We start from the raw sequence: 15,251 nt of genomic DNA, 5'->3' as shown, positions 1-15,251 counted from the left end.
TGCTAATGTATTTCAGTTGGTAATGAATCCAGAGTCATTCAGTTTCCAATTTCCCACTGTGTGTCATTCAACAAGCCCCAGGAATGTCTCACAAAATTGGATTATGTTTGTTTATTCAAATGTATATAAAGTTCCCATGCAAAATACCACAGGGCTCTTCTCATTCCCTCATGTAACCCTGAGGTCCTTCTCTCCAGCCCTTCTTCCATCCAACCACAAGTCCTCACTGCTTTCAAGCCCAGTACTCATCCCCCCCTGGGACCAATAAATGGAGACTGGAGTTTCTGTAGCAATTATTTCTGGATTGGCCAATCAAAACGGACTATTACTGAAGCCTAAATTCAATCCATCCTAACATCACCCAATAGTCAACCTCCTCTTAATAGTATCAGAATTCCAGAGAAGAATGGATTCTGTCCAAGTTCCACTCCCTTCAACTCCCACACTGACCATTGCTTTCTAATGGTATTTGCTCACCAAAAAGACACTTCTTATTAATATTTCATTCAAAAAGACCTGCAAAGTACAAGATCTTTTTACCAACAGGGACCCTGATACATCTGGGACCTATCTCAGCCTGTCAATCCAGCTAACTTATTAATAAGCAAAAGGGCTGGCCAAAAAAAATGGATAAAAGGTTATCAGCTCCTCTTCTTTTTTTTCCCCAGCATCTTTCCAATGGTTTTGATTGAGGCCAGATTGCCTGGCAAGAAACTGAAGTGCTATTTTTAGTTGGCTCTGAATCTGAGGGACTTTTATTTCTACTCTTGAACCTTTATAAATATTTAAGAGAAAGAAAAAGCATGAATGGGAGAACATGTGGTCTCATGGAGATCCATCAAAGCTGTCTGTAAAAATTAGAGATATGTATTTGGAGAGTTGGAGAGCTCTCTGGAGGTATGGAGCCACGTGTGTGTAAATAAAAGAAAGTTCTCAGAACCTTGGAGGGAACATCAAAGGGAAGAGCAAATCAAGGCTAATAAGGTGCACACTCTGAGTTTCCCCCATTCAACTGCCTTCACCACCCTCTGCCTCTGTTTTCAGATGGAACCCAGGCTTGCACGCAAGCTTTCTCGCTAAGAAATCCTCCTCTATCACTGGCCTGCCTTTATTCCTTCCACTAACAGCCAGAGGTTTCTTCATTTTAGAAATTCAAAAGAATCTTAGCCCTTGATTTCCTATTTGGTTAATTTTACATTCAAAATAATTCTATATATCTCTCACCTACTACTATCAACACACTAGGTAAAGTTCTAAAGGATGGAGAATCCTGAAAATTATTAGGGATGATATCATCATAGACTCCCTATTATAATGGAAGGAATCCTTGAATTAGAATCAGAGGATCTTGAGTTTGAATCCTCTCCTTATGGGGCAAATCATTAAAGTTGGATCTCCAATCATACTGAACCTACACTTGAGACTTTCGGGCCCTCCATTTTCTTACCTGGAAAGTGATGCGACAGAACCTTCTCCAAAGTCCCTTCCAGTTCTGGATACTATGATCCTTTGATTGTGCTTCCAGATAGAAGGAGTTTTTTAAAAAAGACTCTTCTCAGGGCTGAAAACTACACTGGATATATTGGTTTCTTTCAGATCTGGAGAATTGTCACACTGCCTATATGTCCCATACAGACATGCCTAACTATGTCTCCCCTTGTATTGGTCCCTAGGGTTAGAGTGTTTTCTTCTCTGCTACAAAAAGTCTTTTCTGCTTCCCCCAACTGCCATCATTTTGTATTATAATTATTTCTATATAGATTATCCCTACTTACTAGATTGTAAGCTCCATGAAATCAGGGAATATATGTTACTTACTGAATCTTCACATATTTTACCATGCCTATGCACAGTGCTCTATGCACAAAGTAAATGTTTATTAAAGTCAAAACTCATCAATCCCTGCTTAGAATATATACAGGAACCAGGAAAGAGATAATAATACAAGTACAATAAACAATACAAAGCCAAGTAAATGAGCCCAGATCTTTCCCTGTACTTCTGGAAAAATGTTTAGCCACTCAGGGTGGAGCAGGGAGAGGAAATACCCAGATGCTAGATAATCAACTCCTCCTTTCAATTTTGCTAGGATAGGGCCTGGTTAATTTTCGTCAGATCAATGGGAAAAGTAAGACTGGAAATTTCAAGCCCAGATTTGTAGCCCCATTGCAATGGCACAAACTCATTGGAACTGAGATTGGAAGCAGAGTGTATTGTGGCAATCCATATCAACAGTAAGTTCTGATGATGATGGCTCCAGCTAACACCACCATCTGACAGCATCACCAAAATAGGAATGTTCAATAGACTTCAGAACCTTTATTTCTTGCATCAGATATAAATTATTCTTCTTCAAACCTGGCCTCATTTTACTTTTTTCAACCTTATTACATAGCTTTAATAGCTTAATAGCACTAAGATGTTGAGGCAATGCTTTACATTACTACTCTTCCTATTTTCAACTGTCCATTCATATGTGCCCCATTTCTGTGCCTTAGAATTCACTCCTTCCTTATCTTCTTTAGAGAATCCCTCTCATTCTTCAAGATGCACCCACCTTCTATGAGAAGTCTATCATTCTGGTAGTACCTTCCCTGTGTTGTATTTATTCTGTCCATACATATACAAATCACACATACATACATTCATATACATGTGCACATGTGAGCAAAGCTTTCAAATATCCTCCAAATAACATTGGAAGGCAAATGATGCTACTATTCCCATTTTATAAATGAGGAAACTAAGACAGACAGCTATTAAATGACTTCACTCAATCTGAGGCAGTATGTGATATTAAGATCTGCCGGAGTCCAGGTCCACTATTGTATCCATTATACCATCTAACTATATAAGTTGTTTCTTCCCCCAAAAGAATGCAAATTCCTTTACCATAAAGACTGTTTTATTGGTTGGGAATTTATATCAAAGCATCTGACACAGTGCCTAACACATAGTGGGTGCTTAATAAATGCTTATTGACTGATTAACAATGGAGAATGATCAGCATGAGCAGGAACTTAGCAGCATCCTTAGGAGTATGTTATCAGTAGGTTTATTTCACTGGTATTCAGTATAGACTAGTACTAATGCAGGTTCCTGACCTCAGATAATAAGGATTTGTTTTATGTGGCCCCAAAAGTTAGAACCAAAGACAATTGGTAGAGTTTTAACAGAACAAATTAAGATTTAAAGTTAGGGAAATGGACTCAAAATTAAAGCTATTCAAAACTCTAATGGACTGTGCCTTGAGAGGCAGTGAGTCCCTCTTTACTGGAGCTCTTCAAGCAAAGGCAGGTAGTTTATAGTGGAGATTTCTTTTGTAATGGGAGGACTGGTCAATAAGAACTCAGTCCTATTGAGTATGTTCAGTAATCTCTGCCTCTTACAAATTCCTATGAGAATCTTGGAGAATAAGTGGGCATTTGGTAACTGTTTCAAGTCCACCTATTTGGGTGCTGAGCTGGAACTAAACATCCACACATAAAAACTTCCAGGAAGGAAACTAGAGTTCTCCTGGATGCAATAAAAGGAAGATGTTCTGTAGATTTCTAGGTAGGAAAAAAATCTTCAGACTATCCTCATCCAAGACAACATGTGGCCTCCGAATGCATAGCACCTCTGTTCATGACTTCTTTTTGTTAGTTCTGCCCTACTTTAAGTAAAGAGTATTAGAAAAGCCTATGACTTTGTGAGCTTGGAAATTCTGGAGGAACAGAGGTACATGCCAGAGCTTGTGGTCAGCCAAGTTCAATCCACAGGCATAGCCCTGGGCAGCAACCAACAGTTCAGCAGTGTATTGACCTTGCAGCCAAGAACTGGATCCTACAAGGAATGAGTGATGCTTTTATCAGCTATTCCTCCATATTTGGAAGTGAACTTGCTTGGGATAAATGCTTTGTGGCAAATTTCTCTAAGCTTAAGTCTGCTGTCCATAGGAATTGATGTAGTACAGAGAAGAATAAGGTCTATTTTTTTTTTTTTTTGTAGAAGGGACAATGTTAATCATTCTTCTCTCCAGCTATATCTTCTAAGTAAATTCTGCTTTGCAAAAACTAATTCAGTAAAAAATTACTGGGGCATTAATCACTGGATCAATCAATCAATAATATAAGGAAAATACTAAATGTAACTGGTGACAGATAATCTAAGGAGTTAAAATGAGGGCTCAAGTTAAGTATTAGAAAGCTATCCCTAGTTCCTCAGAAGCACCCTTAGAAATTCAAGATGATGAAGTTAGTTTGCCTTATTCTGAATGACCTGATCCATCAGTGAGACTAAGAAGATATAGATCTCTCGTTCCTGCCTTTTTGCCTGTTTGAGATGCAATTGGGGGTTAAATGACTTACCCAGGGTCATACAGCTAATATAGTGTTAAGAGTCTGAGGCTGGATTTGAACTCAGGTCCTCCTGACTCCAGAGTAAGTGCTCTATCCACTGCAGCAAATAGCTTTCCTCGAATTCCTATTTCCTATAAAGGCTATGTTCACCTCTATGACTTGGACTGGATGGCCAGTGAAATGATGGCCCTTATAACTCTCATATTTTTTATTCTATAATATCCTGAGATCTTAAAAGTAGTAATGTTCATTGTATCTATAATGTAGTCTTTTTGACACTACTGAATGCTCATTATGAATACTGAAAAATAGCCTACCCTGGGCTTTTGGATATGTCTTTAACCACACATACTGAGCAAATTAGAAGTGAAAAACGTACCTTACTATTCTTTATACCTTATTTTGTCCTATATCATGTAACATTTAATATGTATGTTTTAAATTTTTGGAGGGAAGCACAAAGAGAGAACATAAAAGAAATAAAATTTATTCTTGTTGATGAGAAAATAGGCATTCGTGAGTGTGTATAACACAAAAACATGCAGAAAATGCTTCAAAAAACAATATTTTCCCCATATTATAACTATTATGAGAAATTCCAAAGTGATGTAAGACATGAGAGGAGAGAAGGATGGCTTATTAAAAGACTTTATTTAGGAATGAAGTCATAGGTGGAACTAGTTCATCATACTCTGATGTAGTAAAGCAGTTATTTTCACAGAGTTTGATTGAACTATTTCTTTTGGACCATGACCTCAATAAACTAGAAAAGCTCTAGAATCATTGATCTATCAGGTCTGAGAACCTTTCTGAGACACAGGAAAGAACTCTGGTTCCTTAGAGACCATCATCTTCTGATCACCCACAAGGAGGAGGAAGATTTCAGGGGAAGGGGTAGTCCCCACCAGCCGAGACCATCTATAACCATGTTTTTCCATGGGCAAATTCTTACTTTCCACAGAAGGCTTTAGAGGGAAGGCAAAATTTTAATTGTTATTTGAAGGAGGTGATAAATGTGGAAAGAAGAAGAGAAGGATTCAAGAAATAGACTTGGTGATCTACAGAACCATGTAATTCAAGCTTTGAAAGAAACCTCAGGAGCCTTAACCCATAGAAGAAAGGAATATTCCATTACAACATATTTAACAAGTGGTCCTCTGGCCTCTGCTATAAGACTTTTGATGAGAGACAATTCATTCCTTCTTGAGGCAGCCCATTATATTTTTAGACAGCTTTTATTGAGAGGGAATTTTTCTTGATCTGAAACCTAAATAGCTCCCTTGAAACTTTTACCTATTGTTCCAGAGCCAAAAACAAAACAAAAACAAATAAAACAAACATGATAGCCCTTCAAATAATTAGAGACAATCATCTCTCCCCTCACTTCCCAAGTCTTCTCCTGCTTAACATTCCCAGTTCCTTCAAATTATTTTCATATAAGACAGACTCAGGGCTCTTTTTTAACTTAATTGCATACCTCTGGACAATGGCCATTTTAGCAATATCTTTCTTAAACTATGACACCCAAAACTGAACATGATACTCTTGAAATCTGACAAGAACAAGATACAATAGGACTACCTATTCTATAAAAATGGAGGCACCCAAACGTACAAAAGTTGATCAGAGTTACCTTAAAATATAATCCCATCCTCAATATTATCTATATTCACACTAATCTCCTTAAGCTCTACTTTAGAATTGAGCTTAGAATACAAACCCTTTCAAAGTCTATATATATATATATATATATATATATATATATATATATTGTTCACAGGATCCTAAAAGGAAATTTGGGATTAATTGGACAAATAAAAATGTACAGGAATCTTTATTTCTGATAAACATCATTAAGTAAAGGAGCCAGCTCACAATATCAGGCAAACTACCAATGGTTTTAATAACTTAATGGTTGCCCTGATATTGTTTGAAATCCCAATCAATGAGTGAGGGATAACAGAAACCAGAATGACAAAAGACACTAAAATTATATCATAAGATTTAGAGCTAAAAGAGACCTTAGAGATAATCTTGTCCCACTCACTCATTTTAGAGAAGAGAAAACTTAAGGTCAATGAATTACCTTGGTAATATAAGTACTAAGTAGAATCATTTAGATTTGAACACATCTTCTAACTCCAACTACAGAATGTTTCCACTAAACCATAGCATATTAGAGTCTGAATTTCTGAAATAATATAACAATCATGCATTCTAATCAAAGACAAGGAAAAGGAAAAAAATAATAACGGTAATTTCTCTGCAAAAATCACATGCTTGCTGACTATTACACTCATGCTTGACTTTTGGGTGAGACACAAAAGTATATGCAGATCACTTGGGCTCAATAAAGACCTCAAACTTTATACCCACTGCCACTGATCCTCTACTACAAAGGTTTGGTTTGATGTCATGGAATTGCACTGCAAACCAGGCCTTCTGTTTTTTGAGATAGAATTGAATTAGATATTTCCTTATCTCAAGTTCCACATATAATGTTGGCTTATGAATTTCATAGGCCCTATGAGATAGAGGACAATATTTCCAGTGCAGGACATCAGCTTGTGTCCTTTAAGTTACAAAACAAAATACAGGGTACATGTTGATTAAAGACATTTTAATGAAAGATTAAAGAGCAGTGGAAAAAGAATGAGTCAGATCAGTGCCCCATATCTATCCACCACTGTAATGTTGGGTGATCTAGGAGCAAGCCTACCATTCAGTTCTCCCATTTTCTCTATATAAAATTGGATTTAAAACTGTTTTTCTTCTATTTCACTCTAGCAAAATATGAGTTCCTTGGTGCAAGGAGAATGAATTTTTGTATTCCTGTGCCTGTACTTTGTCCTTTCTAACTTGTATACATATTTTATTCCCCATACTAGAATGTGAGTTCCCTAAGAACAAGAATTGTTTTTCATTTTGGCTTTGTATAGCTAGCACTAGTATAGTAGATGTCCAGGACATAGTAGATGTTCAATAAATGTTGGTCAAGTTGAATTTAAGAAGCCAGCTTACTGAAATTCATATTTTAAACAGACATCATTTTTGTGTTAAAAATTTTAGACAGTGGCAATTTGATTTTGAGAAATGTGAGGAAAGAATCTTCCTTACTTTTCATTCAGAGTTGATATTGGTCAGGGATAATATAAAGGTTTCTCATGGTGTGTGTGTGTGTGTGTGTGTGTGTGTGTGTGTGTACATATGTGCCTGTGCCCATGTGAATGTGTTTATATAGGTCTGCTTGTGTTATGCATTGCCATGACTTCCCTCCATCTACCAGAAAACAACTTGTATGTTTAGCCTATTACTTAATTAGTTAAGCACAGGTCTGACAATGATCTCGTGCCAGAAAAAAATCTGCTTACCTCAAAACACCAAGCAACCAAGTGAGATCCTGGCTTTGGTAATGAGATTCTGACTTTACTGAAAAGTAAGCCAGTCCTTTGGCTCCATATAGCTGAAGCAGTCTGACCACAGAAGGACAAAGAGAGTCCTTGCCTGACTTGTGCCCCAGGGATAAACAGAGCCAGAAAGCAGGCAGCCAGAAAGCCACTCAGTGCCAAAAGTCAGAAAATTGCCAAATTGGAGTTCCAGTCAGTCTGAAGCCTATTTTTAGGAAAAAGTTGGTGGTGTGATTACAAAAGACTTTATTTGATAAATCACCTAGTCTGAGAACTCGCGAATAACACAAAGGTATGTGAAACTGAAACCTACCTTCGTGTTTTCCACCTGCTTTTCTCACTTTTCCTCCTGTTTTCTATTTTTCCCATTTTCCTTCCTCATCATCACCTGGTTCTTCTAGAAAACAGCTGAGCTGAGCATGTTTAGGGAGTAAAATGAAACATTCCTGGACAAAATCAGGTCATGACATCTTGAACAAATATTTAGCAGTTCTAAGAAAGACTTCAGGAAATTTAGGATTTCTTCCAAACCACCAAGCTAATGGATATTAGATTAAGACTTTCTCATTTTAGCATTTAACAAGGGATTTCAATGATCACCAAAAAAAAAAAAAAAAAAAAGATAACTGAGAGTTTTCATTTGGGCCCATTCAACAGATTTCAAAGTTCATCAAGCTATTATACAATTAAGAGAATGAGTAATATCTTACTATTCAGCAGTGGCTTGATGTTTAGTCTAGAGAGCTTACTGATTCAGTGTTTGATGCAAAATCCAAGTCCTAACTTAAAGTTCCACAAAGGTAAAAAGAACTAGATTTGTCTGATTTGGAATCTAGTTTTGTGTCAAAACTTAGTTTATTATTACATGGAAGATATAAATACTAACCCTATTGATCTCTCAGTTTTACTATGAGGAAAGTGTTTTATGAACTGCAATGGCATAATGATCTATGCATGTTTTGGAATTATTAACCTATAAATAATAAGACATTAGGCTATTGTTAAACATCATTAGTAAAGTTCACCGATTTTGTTTACCAATAATTCAGTTCTGTCTGACACTTTGTGAGCCCATGGGACCATACTTTGCCAGGCCCTTCTATTCTCTCTACTATCTCTTGAGCTCTGTACAAGTTCATGTTTAGTATTTCTATGTATCTCATCTTCTGCCATGCCCTCTTCTTTTGCCTTCAAACTTTCCCAACATTAGGATCTTTTCCAGTGAGAACTGTCTTCTCATTATATTACCAAAGTATTTAAGCTTCAGTATTTGACTTCCATAGAATAACCAACTAATATCGTTAAATATTGATTCATTTGGCCTTTTTGCTGTCCAAGGGACCCTCAAAGTCTTCTCCAGCAGCACAAATTTGAAAGCATCAATTCAGTGACTTTCAGCTTTCCTTTTATTCCAATTCTCACAGCCATACATTACTTTTGGAAAAATCATAGCTTTGACTATATGTGGAACTTTGTCAGTAACATGATATCTCTGCTTTTTAGTATACCATCCAAATTTGCCATAGTGATCCTTCCAAGGAGCAAATGTATTTTAATTTCATAGTTGCAGTTTATAATAATCTTAGAACCTAAGGATGTAAAAATTTTTATTTCCAATTTTCTATTCTATTTCTTTTCCCTCTATTTGCAAGGAAATGATGGGACCAGTTGCCAAGATCTTAATTTTGTTTTATGTTAAGCTTCAAGCTAGTCTTACTCTCTCCTCCTTCATACACATCAAGAGGTTTCTTGATTTCTCTTTACTTTCTACCATCATTGATATCTTATATGTATCTAAGATTGCTGTTATTTCCCCTGTAACCTTAATTCCAGCTTTTGATTCTTCTAGCCTGGCATTTTCTATGATGTACTCTGCATATAAATTAAACAAATAAGGTGACAACATACAGCCTTGTCCTCCTCCTTTTCCAATCTTAAACTAATCAGTTGTTTCATGTTTAGTTCTAACTGTTGTTTTTTTGCCCTTCGTATAGGTTCCTCAGGAGATAAGTTAAATGTTTTGGTACTCCAATCTCTTTGAGGATTCACCACAAAATAAGGTATCAATGAATCAGAAGTAGATGGTTTTAGTCAAGAAAACCTTAATGATATTCTGTCAGTGAAACAGTATTTCCCAAAAAATGTAGTGAACCTTAAGATATTAAAGATTAAAACTTAACTATAATGTCTGGGACATCTTTTATTTGTTGTGAATGCTATTCAAATGGTGGCTACAAATTACTCTCTTATTCAATTAGATCCATCTGATACAGGTAGAGTATTGTAATGTGTTCTTTGTTTAAATGGGATGCTTATTGTATATGACATGGAATTTATATTGTGATTGTACTAGACATAACATCTGATGCCCTTGAGTTTTGGTAGAAAAGAATGAATGATTCAACATAGTTATAAGCACCCTGGATAGTTCCAACATTTAGCCTATATATACTTCATGTGGCAAGGAAATATGAATCATTCCATGATCAAAGAGTCATAAAACTGGAATGTATATGTGTTTAAAAATTTACTTCAATTCCTTCATGTTAAATAAAAGAAACTGATTTTATAAAATTAAATGACTTGCCCAAGATCATGAATTAGTGAAAGAAGCATGTTTCCTGATTCTGAACTGTGTATTATTTACTATACCTCATTACTTCCAGATTGAAAACTCACACTTTCCTCTTTATAGTTCATTATTAGCCCCAGAAAAGTAAAAATCTATTACATATTTTTTTTCTTTATCTGTTTCTTTCTGTGTCTCTGTGTCTCTTTCTCACTCTGTGTGTGTGTCTGTCTGTCTGTCTTGTCTGTTTCTCTGTCTCTGTCATTTCTTTGTCTTTGTCTCTCTCTGTCTCTGTTTCTTTATCTCTCTGTTTCTCTAGTTCTCTTTCTCTCCTTCTTACCTTCCTCCCTCCCTTCCTTCCTTCCCATAGTACTGGGACATGGTCAGAGCAGAGATTCTTGTCATTGAGCTCATTATAAGGTACTAGAGCCTTGTGAAAGTTTATTTTCATATTTCTGAGAATGCTTGGGGTTCTAAAAAGGCTAAAAGCCAAGTGAGACTTCTGATGTCCTCACAAATGTAGAGCCTGGGGAAAGAGTTACATTTCCCAAGTGATATCATTTTAAAGGCACATAAATATGCTAAATTCAATGTGATATTAACATAATAATAACCTTATTGCACCCTTATTTCCTGCGCATTTTCCATAAAGAATCTCATTTTACACTAATGATTTTTTTTTTTTTTCCCAATTGGAAAGCTGTCTTTGGCATAGCATATAGTTTGGAGGTTCTTAAAAATCACTGTAAATGATATTTTTCCAACAATCCATTCTTTCCGCTCTGCATTACCGCTCTATTGACCATTTTCCTTTTCAATCAGATTCTATTCATGTTTATGCATTGGATTTTAGTCACTGCTGTCTCCAATGCTGTAAAAATCTTTGATTTCAATAATGTGAGTGCTCCCTCTTTCAAAATGGATCATGATCTACTATGCATAAGTATAAAGTTTCCACAGGTTACTCTTAAATAAAAACATATTCTTCTGCAGAAGGCTGACCTCTTGGTAATAACATCTCTACTCTTAGCTACTTTAGTTCTAAAATGGCAGATTTTTTTTATGGTGCTTCTTCTATATAGAACATCTTCCCCAAATGGTGTGACCCAAAAGAACTTGCACTGGCATAGTCTTTATGAACCTTGCGTGAGCTCTCTTTACCTGTAATATCAACATAGAGCCTCACAAGGAGCTATTCTGCTAATTTGAAAAGGCAGTTGGGGAAATATTCTATAAAGAAAAAATACTAGTTTTGGCAATAAAAAGTCTGAGTTTATTAAGAAAGACACAGTTCTGAAAATTACTACCTTTGTGAACTTGGATTATTCACTTTAACTCTCAGACTCACTTTCCTCATCTATAAAATAGAGATAAAAGCAATCATAATATTTTCACAGGAATATTGTGATTAAAGTGTTTTGTAAATTTTAGAGTCCTATGTGACTATCTCCAACAATGAGATAATTGAGGTCAGTTCCAATCATCTTGTGATGAAGAGAGCCATCTACACTCAGAGAGAGGACTGAGTGTGGGTCACAACATAGAATGTTTACTCTTTTTGTTATTTATTTGCATTTTTTTCTTTCTCATTTTTCTCTTTTTGACCTGATTTGTCTTGTGCAGCAAGATTATTGTATAAATATGCATATATAAATTGGATTTAACATATATTTTAACATGTTTAAAATATATTGGATTATTTGCCATCTACGTGAAGGGGTGGGAGGATGGGAAAATTTGGAACACAATGTTTTGTAAGAGAATGTTGAAAAATTATCCATGCATATTTTTTTGAAAATAAAAAGTTTTGGGGAAGCTAGATTCATAGTGGATAGAGCACCAGCCTTTACACCAGGAGGACCTGATTTCAAATCTGGTCTCAGACACTTAACATTTTCTAGCTGTGTGACCTTAGGCAAGTCATTTAACCCCAATTGCCTTAGCAAATAAACAAACAATTAAATAAATAAATAAAAAGCTTAAGAAAAAAAAAACTTGAGTCCTATATGAATGTGCATTATAAAAATATATGTATTTCTTAATTTTTTTCCAGTGATTTTTCCCCTTTTCCTCAATTCATGGCCTGAATTCCATATTCAGTCTATTTTTGATAATATATTTATTTGTATAATAATGTTTTTACCCTGTATCTGTTCTATTCTATTTAGATTAGCAATGTATTTGGGTTTTCTATAGTTTATTTACTCCTGTTTTCATCATTCTCTTCAGTTCATAGAATATTTCTTTGCCAGACTTGCCTTTGAGCAATTGGAGTAAAGACACTTTGCTTTACTAGCTGGATGATGTCACATGCCATTGCTGTTCTGTGCTCAATTATCTTCCTACCCCCTGGGTGCCCAGATCTTCCCCAATCTGAATTATAGGACAGGTCATGTTCTATATCCCGTGGATTATTATTATGCAGGTGCACAATCACTGAGGTTTTTTCTTGCTCCCAGGGGAAAGATTCCAGACATGGTTGATTTTAGTCTCCTTTGCCATAGTCCTCTTTGCATTCTTCTATCCAGAGCCTAAATCCATTTGGCTTGTTGCCCAACTAACTAAAAAACATGGCAATATCATCATTTCCAACTAGAATTTATTTGTGCTTATTGCATATACAATAGACATTCTCTACTAGAATTTTTTTCCCCAGGGGAACAAGGGCACTCAGAAGCAAACATTTGATAAAATTGATATAAGGTACTCCTGATAAGGAAACTCCCTGTGAGAAAAGTCCCTCTACCAATGAGGAGAAAATTCCCTTCACCTGTGCATTGCTATCTGCTACACAGCCTCTAGAGCAATGGTTCTCAAAGTATGGTCTAGAGGATTGTGGAGATATCTGAAACCCTTTTAGAGGGTCTACAAATTCAAAAATAGTTTTTATTTCCAATATGGTAAATGTAATCCAGATAAACAAAACCACTTTGGAGAGATCCTCAATAATTTTTAATAGGATAAAGATACTGAAAACAAAAGTTTGAGAACCACTGCTCTAGAGCTTTCCCTTGGGCATTAAAAAGTTATGTCTTGCCTGAATCTCACAGCCAGGATGTTCCAGAAAAGGATTTGACCTCTCTTTTGGAAATAGAGAGAGAGATATAAGACATATCTCCTGGCCTCAAGGGGCTTACACTTTAGAAGACAGTATAGTGTATAGAAAGATTATAAGTAGATTTTAGAAGATCTCAATTCTCCTTCCATTAACTAGTCATGTAATCTTGGCTCTCTTTGACTCATTTCTCTCATCAGTAAAATGAATATAAAGAGAAAGATGGCATAATGGATAGAAAGATGGTCTTGGATTCAGGAAGACCTGGTCAAGCTTTGCTGCTAATACATCCTGGCTGTGACCTTGAATAAGTTATTTAACCTCTCACTGCCCCCAGGCAGCCCTCAAAAACCATAAATTGCTTCATTTTAAAAGGGAAGTTCCCAGTCATTGGTAGAGGAGTTCTCTATTTTACTGAAATTTACAAAGATGAACCAAAAACAAAAGCAAAGAACTATGTAAAAATACAAGTATTACTGGGGTTCAGAGGATGAAAATACCAGAGAGGGAAGGATTGATCAGGGTACACTTCACAAAGAAAACTTGGAGGACTTCACTTTTGGAAAAAAAACTAGGAGTTTGATAAATAGAAGAGAAATGGAAGACCTTTTCAGGGAAGGGGAATAGGATGGGCCAAGATATGAATGTCTATGACACTTTCTGGAAACAATCAATCAGCAGACGATTTTTGAGGATCACAGTGTGCTAGGTACTGAAGGACACAAAGGCAAAAAATGAAAATCTTTACCCTCAGGTAGCTTGAATTTTATGGGAGGAAATGGCAAGATGGCTGGAGTAAGGGACCCTGTGTGGAAGATGAGGGTTCTCATTAGCTCTGCAACTAGTCTATGTATTACAATACTTTCACTCCTAAATAACATGACAATAGCCCTAGCTTGCATAACCACGATCATTATCAACATGTGCTATGGTTCTATTGATACCATAAGGATTCTGAGCAGGAGTCATTATATAGCCTCTCCTTTCCCCAACAGGATAGTCAGAATTGGAAGGGATCCCAAGAAAAACACTGACCATACTACTAGATGAAAGATTTAGATTTTAGCACTAGCTCTACCACTAACAAGCTATGTGGTTTTAGGCAAATCATTCTAACCTTACTGGAGTTCAAAGTGCATCTGTAAACTGCAGTTACTATTTCTTATTTTACCTCACAAAGTTGCTAAGGTGAGGCAATATGGAAGAAAAAACTTGAAAAGTATAAAATATAATCTTAATTTTAAGATAATTATACCACTCTCCTAAAACATTATGTAATTTTAAATTACAGTGTATATTGGAAACCTAAATTCAATTCAGTTCCCATTTAGTAAGACCCTTCTAAGTATCAAGTGCTATGCTAAGTGCTGAGTCTCTAAACAAAATCAAAATAGTACCTACCCTCAAGGAACTTAAAAACTTCTATTCTACTGAGGGATAGGGGTGGGGAGCATAGGACAAAATGTAAATAAATTATTATATGTAAATATCTGTCTATATCTTGTCTATGTTCAGACTGACAAATATAGATAGATGATAAGTAGATGGAGAGACAAAAATAGATAAATAGTTGATATATACACAGTACTTTGGGCATGGGGAAGCACTAATAATCAATGGAATCAGGAGATATCACTGGAGGAAGACCTTAAAGAATCTAGAGAGTTCAGGAAGTATAAATAAAGGAGAAGGTTTTAGGCATGGGGAGCAATTAATCAATCAACTTGCATTTATTAAGTGTCCCTTCTGTACTAGGCACAGTGGTAGGTGCTAGGAATATAAAGACAAAATCCACCCTGCCTTCAGGGAACCTACACTCTATTGGGAGAGACAGCAAGTATATATGCAGGTATATTGAAATACATGTGTGTATTATATGT

This window comes from Antechinus flavipes, chromosome 3 (assembly GCF_016432865.1).
Source record: "Antechinus flavipes isolate AdamAnt ecotype Samford, QLD, Australia chromosome 3, AdamAnt_v2, whole genome shotgun sequence".
NCBI lineage: Eukaryota > Metazoa > Chordata > Mammalia > Dasyuromorphia > Dasyuridae > Antechinus > Antechinus flavipes.
This window is presented reverse-complemented; position numbering follows the sequence as displayed.